The sequence below is a fragment of the Protopterus annectens genome, chromosome 2.part0 (genome assembly GCF_019279795.1).
Source record: "Protopterus annectens isolate FY-2018-M chromosome 2.part0, PAN1.0, whole genome shotgun sequence".
Lineage (NCBI taxonomy): Eukaryota > Metazoa > Chordata > Ceratodontiformes > Protopteridae > Protopterus > Protopterus annectens.
Window position 1 is genome coordinate 1,510,585,073 of NC_056728.1, and position 12,952 is coordinate 1,510,598,024.

The window sequence follows — 12,952 nt, forward strand, 5'->3', positions numbered from 1 at the left end:
TCACAACATTGACTATCTGGTTCGAAACCTGCTTTTTGGCAGCCATAGCCACATGTCCTTTCTCAAGCAGAAAGGTTCCATGGTGCCTGAATGCCTGCACTATGACATCGTTTTCAGGGTCACTGAAAGGGGTTTTTTGTGGATTTGTATGATTGAGTGCCATAATCCTATGTGACATAAAACAGACAAGGATACAACACATAAATATCACATAATTATTTTGTTTATGTTTCCTTTTGAATGTTTTTTTTTTTTTATATATATTACTATTTGCATGAAACACGGGCTAGCACAAATATAGTGAAACAGATAAGTAAATTAAAATTAATGAAAGTTTCTCCTATAAGGGCAGAATACATTACAGCTGTGAATTGTGTGTAGCACATGTGGTAAATATGAAAAAGCACACAGCACATAGGATATGTATATTATGGTTCAAGTCCGACATTTATCTTTTAATCATGAAAAATAAGAAACCCTTTTTTACAAGAAAAATACATACTGAGGTTTGCCTGTCTCATCTGCAAGTTGCTCACCTCTGAGCAATCACTGCATAGCATCCGACAATTTGCAGATATTGTCAGTTTCAGAAAAGGTACATGGTTACAGTTTTTGCCTTCCATTGTTCAAACATACTAAGCAGCATTGTGTGGTGGTCAACATGCTTCCACAACACCTGCATTTCCACAACACCTGCAGAAAATAGGCAGACATTGTCACTTTCCAAAAAGATATATTGTTACATCTTGTGGTTTTCCTCATGCAAACATGCTAAGCTGTATTGCATGGTGGTTAACATGCTTCCGCAACACCTGCAGACTTGTTGGTTTCTAAAAAGATACATTGTTACATGTGTGGTCTTCCAGCATGCAAACACGGTAAGCAGCATTATGCAGTGGTCAGCACTCATACACAGTATTCAGTGTAAAAAATACAACTGTTGCCTAGCTCCTCCTGTTGCAACAGGTGTTAGTTACTGGTGACAGTACAGTTGAACCAGTGTTCTAATCCAGTAAACTCTTACGTTTTATTAATGCTGATCCACTATAATTTATATACAAATTAACAATATAAAATAATTATACATAAAAATAACTATGGATTGATTATGGATTAGGTGGATTGAGCATACATGTATCATATATATTATATGTCTAATTGTGGTATCAGTACAAACATGGTTCAACAATTAAACACCTATTTTCTGCACTTTTATGTCACACAGACACATGGTTAATCACTCAACACTTTAATGTGTATATATAACTAATGGGCAAGTGTGGCTAACATGTCCTCGGCTGCAATGATCAGTCTGCTCAGCAAAGATTGTGAAAAATGCATATGTTGCCCAGCCTTCCCTTTGTCAAATGGTATATGTTCATGGCAACAATACAGGTGAGCCTGGTTTCCAATCCAGCAAACTCCAACTTTTATTAATGCTGTTTCACTGCAATTTATATTAAAATTAATAATATAAATATATTTTTACATATAAATGCCTATGTATAGCAGTGGGTATCATATAAGTTATGTGTGTAACTAAGGGTATACTGACAATTATGTTATTGTGCTTAAAAGTGTTTTTTCTAACCTGGGATAGACTTCATACTTCAACGATAGTCATATACACATGAATGCAGAAACCAGAACATTGTCAAGTCACACATATACATGGCTGACCACTCACTTTAAATGTGTCTATACAATTACTCATGTCTGACAAAAACACTTCCTCCATGGCAAGGACATAAAAACATTTATATGGAAGATTATACATTGTCTATATTACACAGGTTTGAATCCTACATTGTACAAATTACTTTTATTAGTGTGTAAAGCCACCAAAAAATATGTCGAATCATAACACCCAATACATTTCTGAAAGGTTAACTCATCTAAAAGGTACATCACCATACAAACCATATAAACTAACAAAAATTGTCGCATTACCTTTCCTAATTTATAAACTGCCTTCCTCTACTTTTGGCATTGTAGCTGTCTGCTTAACATCAAGCAAACACAGTTGTCCCGGTCCCCTTCAATAAACACACATCACACCGAATGACGTTTGACGACCTTTATTAAACTTTCATAACATAGCATTGATAGCCAGTATTTATTAATTACAACTGAACATAGTGTAGCTGATTTTAATCACAGCATAAACATCCATGTAATGTTAATTAGGACAGTGTGACCTCTCATCCTGACTGAGTAAGCAGTGTCCATACCTTTACTCACTTACTTTACTTATGAAGCAGCATCCAACAACTCACTTCATATACCGTTTATTGAATTACACCTCAAACCAAATAAGCAGCATCTTTACCTCTGCTTGCTTATATTTACCACTTAAACATCCAACACCAGAGGGGGAACAGAAGAGGGCAAACCTGTTCCTCCTCTACCCTCACCAGCCTAACAATGCTGCTCCCCCTCCTTCATATAAAGCCAAAATCATTTGGTGTACCCCATCCTCTGAGAACCAAACTGGATCCCTGTCATCAATATCCCCAAAGCTCAATCACATATAAGCCCAGTACAACCAGTTGCCTAAGTAAAGGAAATTAAACCAAATGATCCCTCTCCAATACCAAAGTAATACCCATACCCTTGTAAAACCTCAGTAAATCAAACATGTCCTCACTTATCCTAAATACTGACCTCAGCTTTGTAATTATTCCACAATCATACCTGGCAAATGTTACCACCAAATCACTGAAATCCCAAAGCCATCCAAAACAAGGCAAGCCTAGTTGCATACCATCTCACCTAACTGCCACCTTTCACAACCCAAAGAATATAAAATGACCAGCAATAGCTTTTATTTTCACACACCACCCTGTTAATGGAATTCAATACATGCACAAAGCCAACACATGCATAAAGGCACAGTCCCCCAGATTGTAACCCAACCAACCTCCATTTACCAATGCCAACCGTCACACAAAATTATCTTGTCAGTAACCACAATCTGCCAGCCTTCATTTTATCAACCTTACTTCAACCGTACCAACTTATGACTCACCTTCCCAGGCCTGCAAAATCCCATAACCCTGTTAACTGACCAACTAATCAACCTAACTAACAAACCTCCACTCTACTAAAGCTAATGCTGAGCCTCCTTAAGTGTATGCTGCTTGTGAGCTAACATTCCCATCTAAAGCTTCCCAAAACAAGCCAATCCAGGCACCAGCAGTATCTGTATGAACCCAAATTTCCCACCTAATATCTTCCTTCAGTATAAGCAATTATTTTATGTAATAATACACCCATTCCCTATACTATATCATGTGCTCCCAAAATAATAGTACTATACCTGACCCAATCCTATGAAAATTCCCAACCAAAGATAATGTACCATCTATTCACTCCTGCTTCTCCATGCACAAATCAAACAGTACCTTGCATCAGCTGGACTGCATCCTGCAGCTTCTATTCCAGACCTTCTCCATCTTCTGCCTACCTTCTCTCCATGTTCCATTCTCAGTGGCCCTAACACCGTCGAGTCTACTTCTTTCAGACCACTAACTGCTGCAACTCTGCACTCCTGCGATCTGCAAAACAAAAGATAACTGTAACTCTAAATGAATTCCTTCTCTGCTAGAAATAAAGGAGTCCTGGACAACTCACCTTAGTGAGTTACCTCCCCTACTTAATGTGGAGCTGTCAAGTCCTGAAAGACCACTTTGTCCCCCAGCCTGATTTCTAGCCCGATGCACACACCAAAGATGCCCAGGACATATTCACTATCTATTTAATAACTACCTTCTTTAAAAGGCTCCACCCCTATGGCCATAGTACATGGCCAAATTTATAATTAATAGCCTCCTCTGAGCTACCATTAGGGTTACCACCTATCCCTCTTTGTGGGGGACAGTCCCACTTTGGGCAGTTGTGTCCTGCGGGGGGAATGGCAAATGTCCTGGCATTATAAGACAACATATTTCTTAAGTTTTCTTTACTAGTGATATAATGCAGTTATTTTGTACATGGAATACATAAATAGTATATGGCATAGCATAATCAACTCAAATGCTACAAAATAATCTTTTATTTTAGCAATAAAAAAAAAAAAAAGTTCTGTTCTTTGCACTAGCCGTGGGTATGTTTTCTCCTACAAAATCTCACATTTCTACAAAATTGTCCCACTTTGAGCATTTGAAAAGTGGCAACCCTAGCTACCATCCACCCTGCTGATGATGTGGAGTGGAATACTGTGACTACCCCTGTTAGTTAAAATTGCTAGCTGTCACACCTTCTGACCAAACTTTCCGGAGACCAACAACAAGCCCCCTTGCCTCACCACTAGTGGTGTAACAAATGCCACCATTGGTATTACAAAGTTATATAATCATTTTATACATGTTCCTAACTACCCCCATCCTACTTTAATTGTTCAAGTCTTACCAACCTTTTAGAGCAAGTTCGACAAAACCCCAGTTAATGGTAAATAAGGGGATACTTATTAAATATCACTCTTACAAACTCAGAGTGTCAGTGACAGAGTGTAGCTAACCTCAAATCTGGTTAACTAACTGGCTTTGTTTTAACATAAGTTGACGAGCCTTCTACCTGCATATATCATATCTAGAGACTGATCTGCCATTTTTTTCCAATGGCAGTCCTGAGCAATTTGCGAACATCAGCTAAAACTGCCCATTTCAAAAGAAATGGACCAAAGTAAAAGACAACCTGCTCCTTCAGCAACAAACTGAAATATTACCAAGACATGTGACAAAGCTGAATATTCTGCAAAAGTGTATAGAAAAACAGGGTTCACACTGGCATGAATTTTCTGAAGGACATGAAGTCTGAAACTGAAATGTCCCTCCTCACTTTGACTTCAGTCCCCAATGAATTGCCACTAATTAGCCAGAAAACCACAGCTGTATGAAAATGAGCCAAAAGAATGGGACAAAATCCAGACATTCTGGGGACAACTGTACCTTTGCCAAATGTGAGTGTGGCTTTAGCACGACGCTACCAGTACTATGAAGTGTAACACAAAAGTTATCGCTATTGCTAAAGTCTGTCTGCAAAGATTCCCAGGGCTGCCAGTGAAGAAGGATCTATACGTACCAAGCAGAAAACAGACTCGAATGTGAGCACTCCCCCTACTGCGAAGAAACCACTCCCATCTTCCCTGGCATCAGTACATTATGCTACAATCAGTACATTCTGATACATGAAGATTTTTTTTTAATGATACCTCCCCATTGCCCAGCAGTATGTTTGTAGCTGTTGGATGTCCATTGCCACATACATGAGACACACCTTAAATGATGGTTTTATAAAGTTAGCGTTGTTAGAATAAAAGATTTAGGTATTTGCTTCTCTAACTTCCACCCTCAACCAACCAAATATGATGTATTCACCTGGGGGTTTCCGCGAATGTCTTTTTTTCTTTTTTTTTTTAGTCACTGTTTAAATGCATGTATATGGAACTCAGAGCATTCATTACATGAATAGAATGACTGCCATTTTATAAGCAGGACTCAGCTCTGTTAATCATCCCTGCCCCCTTTTCCCCGATAGTTACTCAATAAGCATGCATGACCGCTTGGAAGAATGACAAAGCCCATGGGAGAGAAAGGAAAAAACAAAACTCAGCATTGTTACCCACCCCAAAAGGGATGCTAGGACATCAGGACCATAGCTCACATCCACTTCACAAGTGAAAATGCACTCCGAACCTGAAATGTTGCCACCATCTCTGACCTCAATCCCCAGATGATCACTGGAAAAACATGATAAAAAGGACACCGGAGAGCTGCCTCCCCATGCCCAGCAACAACTCCAACGCACCTGGTCACATAGTCACCCGACCCGGAAAGTTGAAAAACCAATGAAAGTTCTCCCAGCATGCAGTAAGCAACCCAAAGCAACTGCAACCAGGATTCAGACAACCCCCATCAAAACCAATCCAAAGCTGCCATTCCATGCGAGGTACAACCACACCAGAAACTCCAGACTCACCTCCAATCCCTATGATGCCACCTGCCCCAAACTGCAATCCTCAATTCCCACTCCTGGAACTGCACCACCAACTGCAGAGCACGAGAAGCTGAATCAGAAAGAAAACAGCTGGCATGCTACAACAGAGCTCTTCCCCACTCCAGCCCACCAAAATCAACTGCAGTCCAGAATTAAACTGCAAGCCAAGAAGCCTTCCCCACCCACAAAGACATCCCAACTACCAAGAGCGACACAACCACCGGCAAAACCACCCCAACAACTACCCTGCCAGTGTCACTTTAACCCTTCCTCCTCTGAAGTACCCACATGTACTCATTTAGTTAGATTTTCTCTCTCACTCTCTTTGTTTTTCTTTCTATTTAACCTGAGCCACCCAGGAGCCACAGACACACCCCCATCCCCTCAGAAACACAAAAGCTCTTCCCGTGGAGAGCGAAAAAAAAATAAATAATGGCTAAGCGACAACGTACATGGTCGAAGCAGTTATAAACGGAAGCCTGCAAAACAGCATTATTGTCCCGTACAAGTCCAAATATATGTTAGGAAGAAAGTAGAGCCACCAAAAGTAAAACTGTAGGACATCACCAAGCAACACAGCTTCACCAGCAATGCAGGCCAATCCTAAGCCACACCTTACCTCAGAAAAGATATCTCTGTGACACAACATCATGCAAGGCACCACGACAAACAGCACATACTAAACAACTGCAAAACAATAACCCATCTACTCTCCTAGTCCTAATCCACCACTACCCAAATGCACACCTGCCCCCCTGTATGTGGAAACTTGCATCACCTTTGACATTTCAGTGCTAACCCAGTTGGACCACACTCCAAATCCATCTTTTAACCGCATCAAAGACAAGCCATATCCCTAAATGACTACAGCTATCAACCATGCAACTAGCCAAAGACTAATTAGCCATTCTTACTTCAAATAGGTAAAAACCTTTACTGTCCTTGTGAAAACTCAATATGATGAAACACTAAGGCAACACTTCTGCAGGGAGTATATTATCTAAGTTGTACATCAACTTAAATTACAGAAGGGTACTTAAAAGCACTCGTGCCTCTGAAGCACGCCACTATAAACTTCTTGCAGCACCAGCCTCCATTCTTTTCCTTTCTCAAAACCAGGCCACTGAAAACATGTAGCCCACAGGGAAATAGACCTACTGGGGAAAACCATACAGCCAAGCCAAATATAAACACCCCCCAATGCCCACATCGTCAAGAAAAAAAAAAAAAAAAAAAAAATATATATATATATATATATATATATATATATATTTACAATACTGTTTTGATATACATACTGACCACCTGTCACCACCAACACCCAGAGGCCTACCTTTTCCCCAGCATGCCTATAGGTCATAATGGAAGTATCTTGCTCTAGCAAGTTCATGCCAAAATGTGATCCCTTCCCCATCTACCCTAGCCTAAACCCCTTAAGCCCCTCCCCCTCTACCTCACTTCCTCCCAGTCATCCCTCTTCCCACTTAAACCTTTCATCCCCCCACACTCTTAACTCACACTAATATTGTCTGACCACCTCTTGAAGATGTCCCTGGACAAATTGGTTTGTTAACAAACCTCATTTGGCATCATTGTGCGAGTTTACTCAGTGACTGTTAAACACAATATCATGAATTGTTGGAAAAATACTTTAACTGTTGCTGTATGACCTGTGTGGACGTGGCAAGAACAAGAAAAAAGGTGCCCAATTTAGGGCTCAAAGATGGGGTGCAGAGGCATTCAGAATATTCACTAGACTCCTTGTAAAGTGTCACAGCCACACACAGGTTATTGCAGGGGGACTATACCAACTGTCAATATAAATCAGAGGCTTAGAATAGTCTTGCCAAGTCTGTCTCCAGTGAGACTGGCATTCAACACACTGGACAACAATGCAGGCACCATTCCAATTACCAGAAAAGTTGCATGCAGGCACAGCTCAACCAGTGGCCGGTTGAATTTAGGGCTGCTGACATCCCACATCTGTGTAAGTATATCGATAAAGATACTTTAAATTATACTCAGAGATGGGAGATAGGCAAGACTGGTATGCATAATGCTCTTCTTTCTTTCCTCTGAACTTTACAACTTTCCAGGAGAGTACAGTGAACTGGGAAGCCCATGCTGAATGTTTAGAAAGGCCAAGAGAAGCAAGCGGTATGTATGCAGCACAAAATAATTATTATTGTATTAAAAGTATTGCTCTTGTGTACATTAGTAGCAAATTAAGCATGCATATCTTAACTGTAAAATCAAGCATGCATGCTTCATTCTGTAGCTAGAAGGAATTGCAGGATTCATTTGCAGTAGTGTATTGTGGGCAGCCATGGTGGTGCAGCGGTTAACGTTGCTGCCTCACAGCAAGAGGTTCTCTGGTTCGATCCTCGGCTGGGGTGCCTTCTGTGCGGAGTCTGCATGTCCTCGCTGTGGTTGCGTGTGTTTCCTCTGGATGCTCCAGTTTCCTCCCACATCTCAAAGACATTATGTAGGTGGATTGGACACACTAAATTGGCCCTAGGCATGTGTGTGCCTTCTGTGAAAGGTTGGGTGCTGGGCTTGCAACTCGACACCGTAAAACTCCACTGCCAATCATGAGCAGATTGTGATCCACTGTGGTGACCTCTAACTGGGAAAAGCCAGAAGAAGAAGTTGCAGTAGTGTATTCAGATGTTGTGGGTTCCAATCCCACAAGTAGTAAATGCATACTAAAATAATAAAAAAAATTAATATGAATTACAACAAAATTAACACAAATGCCATGGGAACATGAATGCCATGGTATTAAGTTAATCTGTATTACTTGAAAACGCATATGTGCAATGTATGCATATTGCAAGGATTACTTGGAAGAATTATCAGTTCTAGTTTGTAGAATTTAAAAAGTACAGTTAATATAAAAGTAGAAAAGTATTCATATTGTACTGATTTATTGTATGTGACATAAGATGGTTCTAATTATCTTTTTCTTTTTTTTTTTTGTCTCTTACCCCACCCTTAGCTCTTTTTTTTATTTTTACATGTGTGGTTGCAACTTTATGACATCATCAGTTTCTCTCAACTGACAAAATGATTTCCAGCACAGGGAGGTAAGCCAACCAATGCAGCTCAGCCGACCACCCCTCCAATGGCTGCTGCACCAACACTCAACACATGTGAGATTCAACATGGCAGTCTCTGCACTTCCTTGGCCTTCAACAACAGGTAGATTTACTCCAGTAGCTGGGGCAGTGGTATCCCAAAGGAGTATTGGTAGAAGTAGTGATTTTTTCAGCCTCCAAGAGATACAAGGCATGGTGCATGAGGTTGTAGAACATACCAGTGGTGCACGCCTCAGCTGCATGGAAGAGATGCTTGCTGGAATGGTGGGAAAAAAAGTCAAGTACTCCAAAAGCAAGCTGAGGAAGGGTCGGTGATGTCAGTTCTGAGGAAGGGTCGGTGATGTCAGTTCTGAGGAAGGGTCAGTGATGTCAGTTCTGAGGAAGGGTCGGTGATGTCAGTTCTGAGGAAGGGTCGGTGATGTCAGTTCTGAGGAAGGTTCGGTGATGTCAGTTCTGAGGATGGACTAGATTCTCACTGTTCCTGTGCTTGACAATGATGGGCTTCTGATGTCCCCTCCTTATCCCCAATCATGGTGTCCCCCAACCTTTTGTGTCCTTCACCATCCCTGTCTCTGTCTTGTTTGTCCTGTGTGTCTGCACCTGCTACATCACCTACCCGACTTACCTCACCTTGTCATGCCTATGTTCCTCATCCAACATTTCTCTCCTACTGAAGTAAAATAAAAAAAAATGGGCACCTGTCCAACCAAAAAAATATCGTCCCATGAACAGCTCTCCGTTTTACACGTGTCTTCTTGACACTCTTGATTCGGCCCAGTTGGCTATATAACATGATTGCATTGTTGTTACCCATTTTCATTGAGGTGACAGTCCAAATTCAGCTAATATTCTATACATATTAATTTTACACTGCTAAAGAAGTAGATTGTTATAGTTCTTTCTTAATTCCCTCCTGAAAATTTCTAAATTGCTTCGCCTGTGTTCTTCCCCCTACTTACCCCACATTTCACCACTTTCCTATCTCTTCAAATTTCACGCCTTTAATCTGGTCAAAAATTGAATCATATACCACACACATAAATAATTAAGCCCTAATGAAGCCCTTCACTTTTTGTTCTCTGTGTTTGAATGGAGTTTGGCATCATGTACCAATGCTGAGCGATGGTAAATGGCTTTTCATATCCTATGGCATCTTACAGTTACCTCTGTGCAATGTTGCTTAAACTCACTGTGCTAAACAAACAGACAGTTAAAGAGGATTAATGGCACTAATATTAAATATTTCTGATTATATTTATATAGCCTTATGAAGGTTTAAAAATGCCAACCCATGTGTGCTATTGATATAATTCATTTGAGTGGTGCTCATTTTTACACAGTACTTCACTGTAGTCATTCCCTCTCACATTTACAAAAAATATCAAATTTAATTATTTAATGCTGTATTGAATATATTTGTAAAAAACTACATTGAGCTAGATTATACCCGGTATGATTTGTGCTTAAAACAAAAAACAAAACAAAAAAACTCACTGCTGCTACACCTGCAGTCACAGAGACAGCTAGGCAGCAGGATTTTTGCTTACACTCAGAACTATCCAAAGTGCTGACTGATGCACCTTTTCACTTAGCATGTTTACATGAAGCAAAGCAAGCCAAAAGAACTTAGTCTTTTCTCAATCAAGCAGTGACCCATATTTGCTCATCACTTAACTCCATGCAAATGGAAAAGCAGTACTAATAGTCCTTCATGTCAAAACATTTCTGGCACTACATTTGCACTATAAAATACAATATGAGCAACATAGCATCTCTCAGATATTTCTGCCATAGATGATATGCATAAGTACTTCTCAAGTTCAAGTAGTCATCGTTAAATGTAAATTTCACAATTAAGACATGAAGTGTCACTGTTAGAAGAGTATAGAAGAGGGAACAGATCAATAAAAATACTCAGAAAGATAGACATGATAAAAGTAATGCACATTATCAGAACAGATTGGGATCTATTGTCCAATATCACAAATAATAAACTAAAAATGTCAGCAGAGGAAGAATAACTTAGAAGATAGGTAGATAAATATAAAGAAAAAGTACAAAATAAGCAATTTATTGATGACAAAAACATTTTTACAGAGAATTGGGAAAGAAGGCAAAAGGAATTGAAACAGCACCAAAAAAAGAAAAACAGATGGCATTTTGGAGAAACATCTATGAAGATACTGTGGAGCATAACAAAGATGCTAAATGGATAGAAGTAAAAAAAAAGAATAAGAAGTTCAAATTTTCAGAATATGAAATTGGATTAAAATAATGCCCAGGGAGATTGAAACAAAGTTAAGGAAAAGCTACTAAATGGAAAATCCCAGGTGCAGATACAGTACCAAACTTCTGGTTAAAAGTATTATCATTACATGAAGATTTAGCCATGAGTAAGAACTATTTTATGTACATCCTAAAATGACACCAACCTGACTAACAACAAGAAAAAAGTAGTCCTACTTAAGAGTGATCCTGCAAGCTATCCTGCAATCCATAGACCAATAACTTGCCTTCCAAAGATGTAAAAAATATGCACTGGAATTGATGCCAACAGAGTTTATAGTCATTTAGAAGAAAACTCAATCATGGCAATAGAACAAAAGGGTAACAAAACAAAGTCATATGGAATAAAGGATAATTTGATTTTAAACAAAGTCAATGAAGAACTGTAAAAAGGGGAAGAATCTAAGTATGGAATGGATTGACTACAAAAAAGCATTTGATAGTATCCCAAATTCATGGGTAAAAGAGTGCTTAAAAATGCATAAGATGTACCCTATCCTGAATGAATACATTACAGTGACCAGGGGGCAGTGGCAAACTACTTTGCAGTTAAGCCATGATAAAGGACAAATTATTATTCCAGGGATAAAATTTCAAAAGGTGATATTTCCCTTAACCAATTTTAAGCTTTTTACTTAACAGATTAGGTCATGGCTACAATTTGGCTCCCAGAAAACAACAAGGTGTAAAGACCTCTCATCTTCTTTTTGCAGATGATTTAAAACTGTATAATTCATCAGAAGGAAAACTGAAAGCACAACTGCAACTGCTCAAAACATTTTCAGATGATATGAGAATGCCATTTGGTTTTAATAAATGTGCAAAAGCAACCTTTAAAGAAGGAAAGCTGCAGGACCAAGAAAACGTCAGTCTGGGACAAGAATGTGATATGAAAGAATTTGAACAAGAGGGAGTGTGCAAATATTTGGGAACTGATAACTGAGTAACAATAAAACATGAACAAATGCGAATAAAACTTAGTAAGGAATATTTTAGAAGAATAAGATTAATACTGAAAACAGCATTGACATCTAGAAACAAACTCCAGGCTATAAACCAGTTTGCTCGTCTTGCCCTAAGTTACAGTTTTGGAGTGATGGACTGGCCCCAAAAGGTGTTGGATCAGTTGGACAGGAAAAGTAGAAGGATGCTTCATGAACATCAAATGATTTATAAAAATTAGTGTATGCCAAGACTATATATTCCCCATTTTGAAGTAGGTATGGGCCTCCTCAAAATTGATTACATGTATATATAAGTCTGCAATCATAGGATTACATACATATATACTGACCTCATAACTCCAAAACATAGTGAATGTTTTAAAACATGAGGATAAGTCTAAGATGACTTCCATCTTTAGTTTAGCAGAAGCATATCGGTGCCAAGTGGGAATGGTAATGAAACCAGCAGTAGACAAAAATCAGGCAGCAACTGAATGTGCCAGAAACCAAAAGAAAGTATATAAGATGAAGGATCAGATGAAAAGGCAAGACATGTGGAAAATGCATACATATAATTGTAAGTATAGAAAATTATTGGAACAATCTCATGTTGATCAAGATTGAACA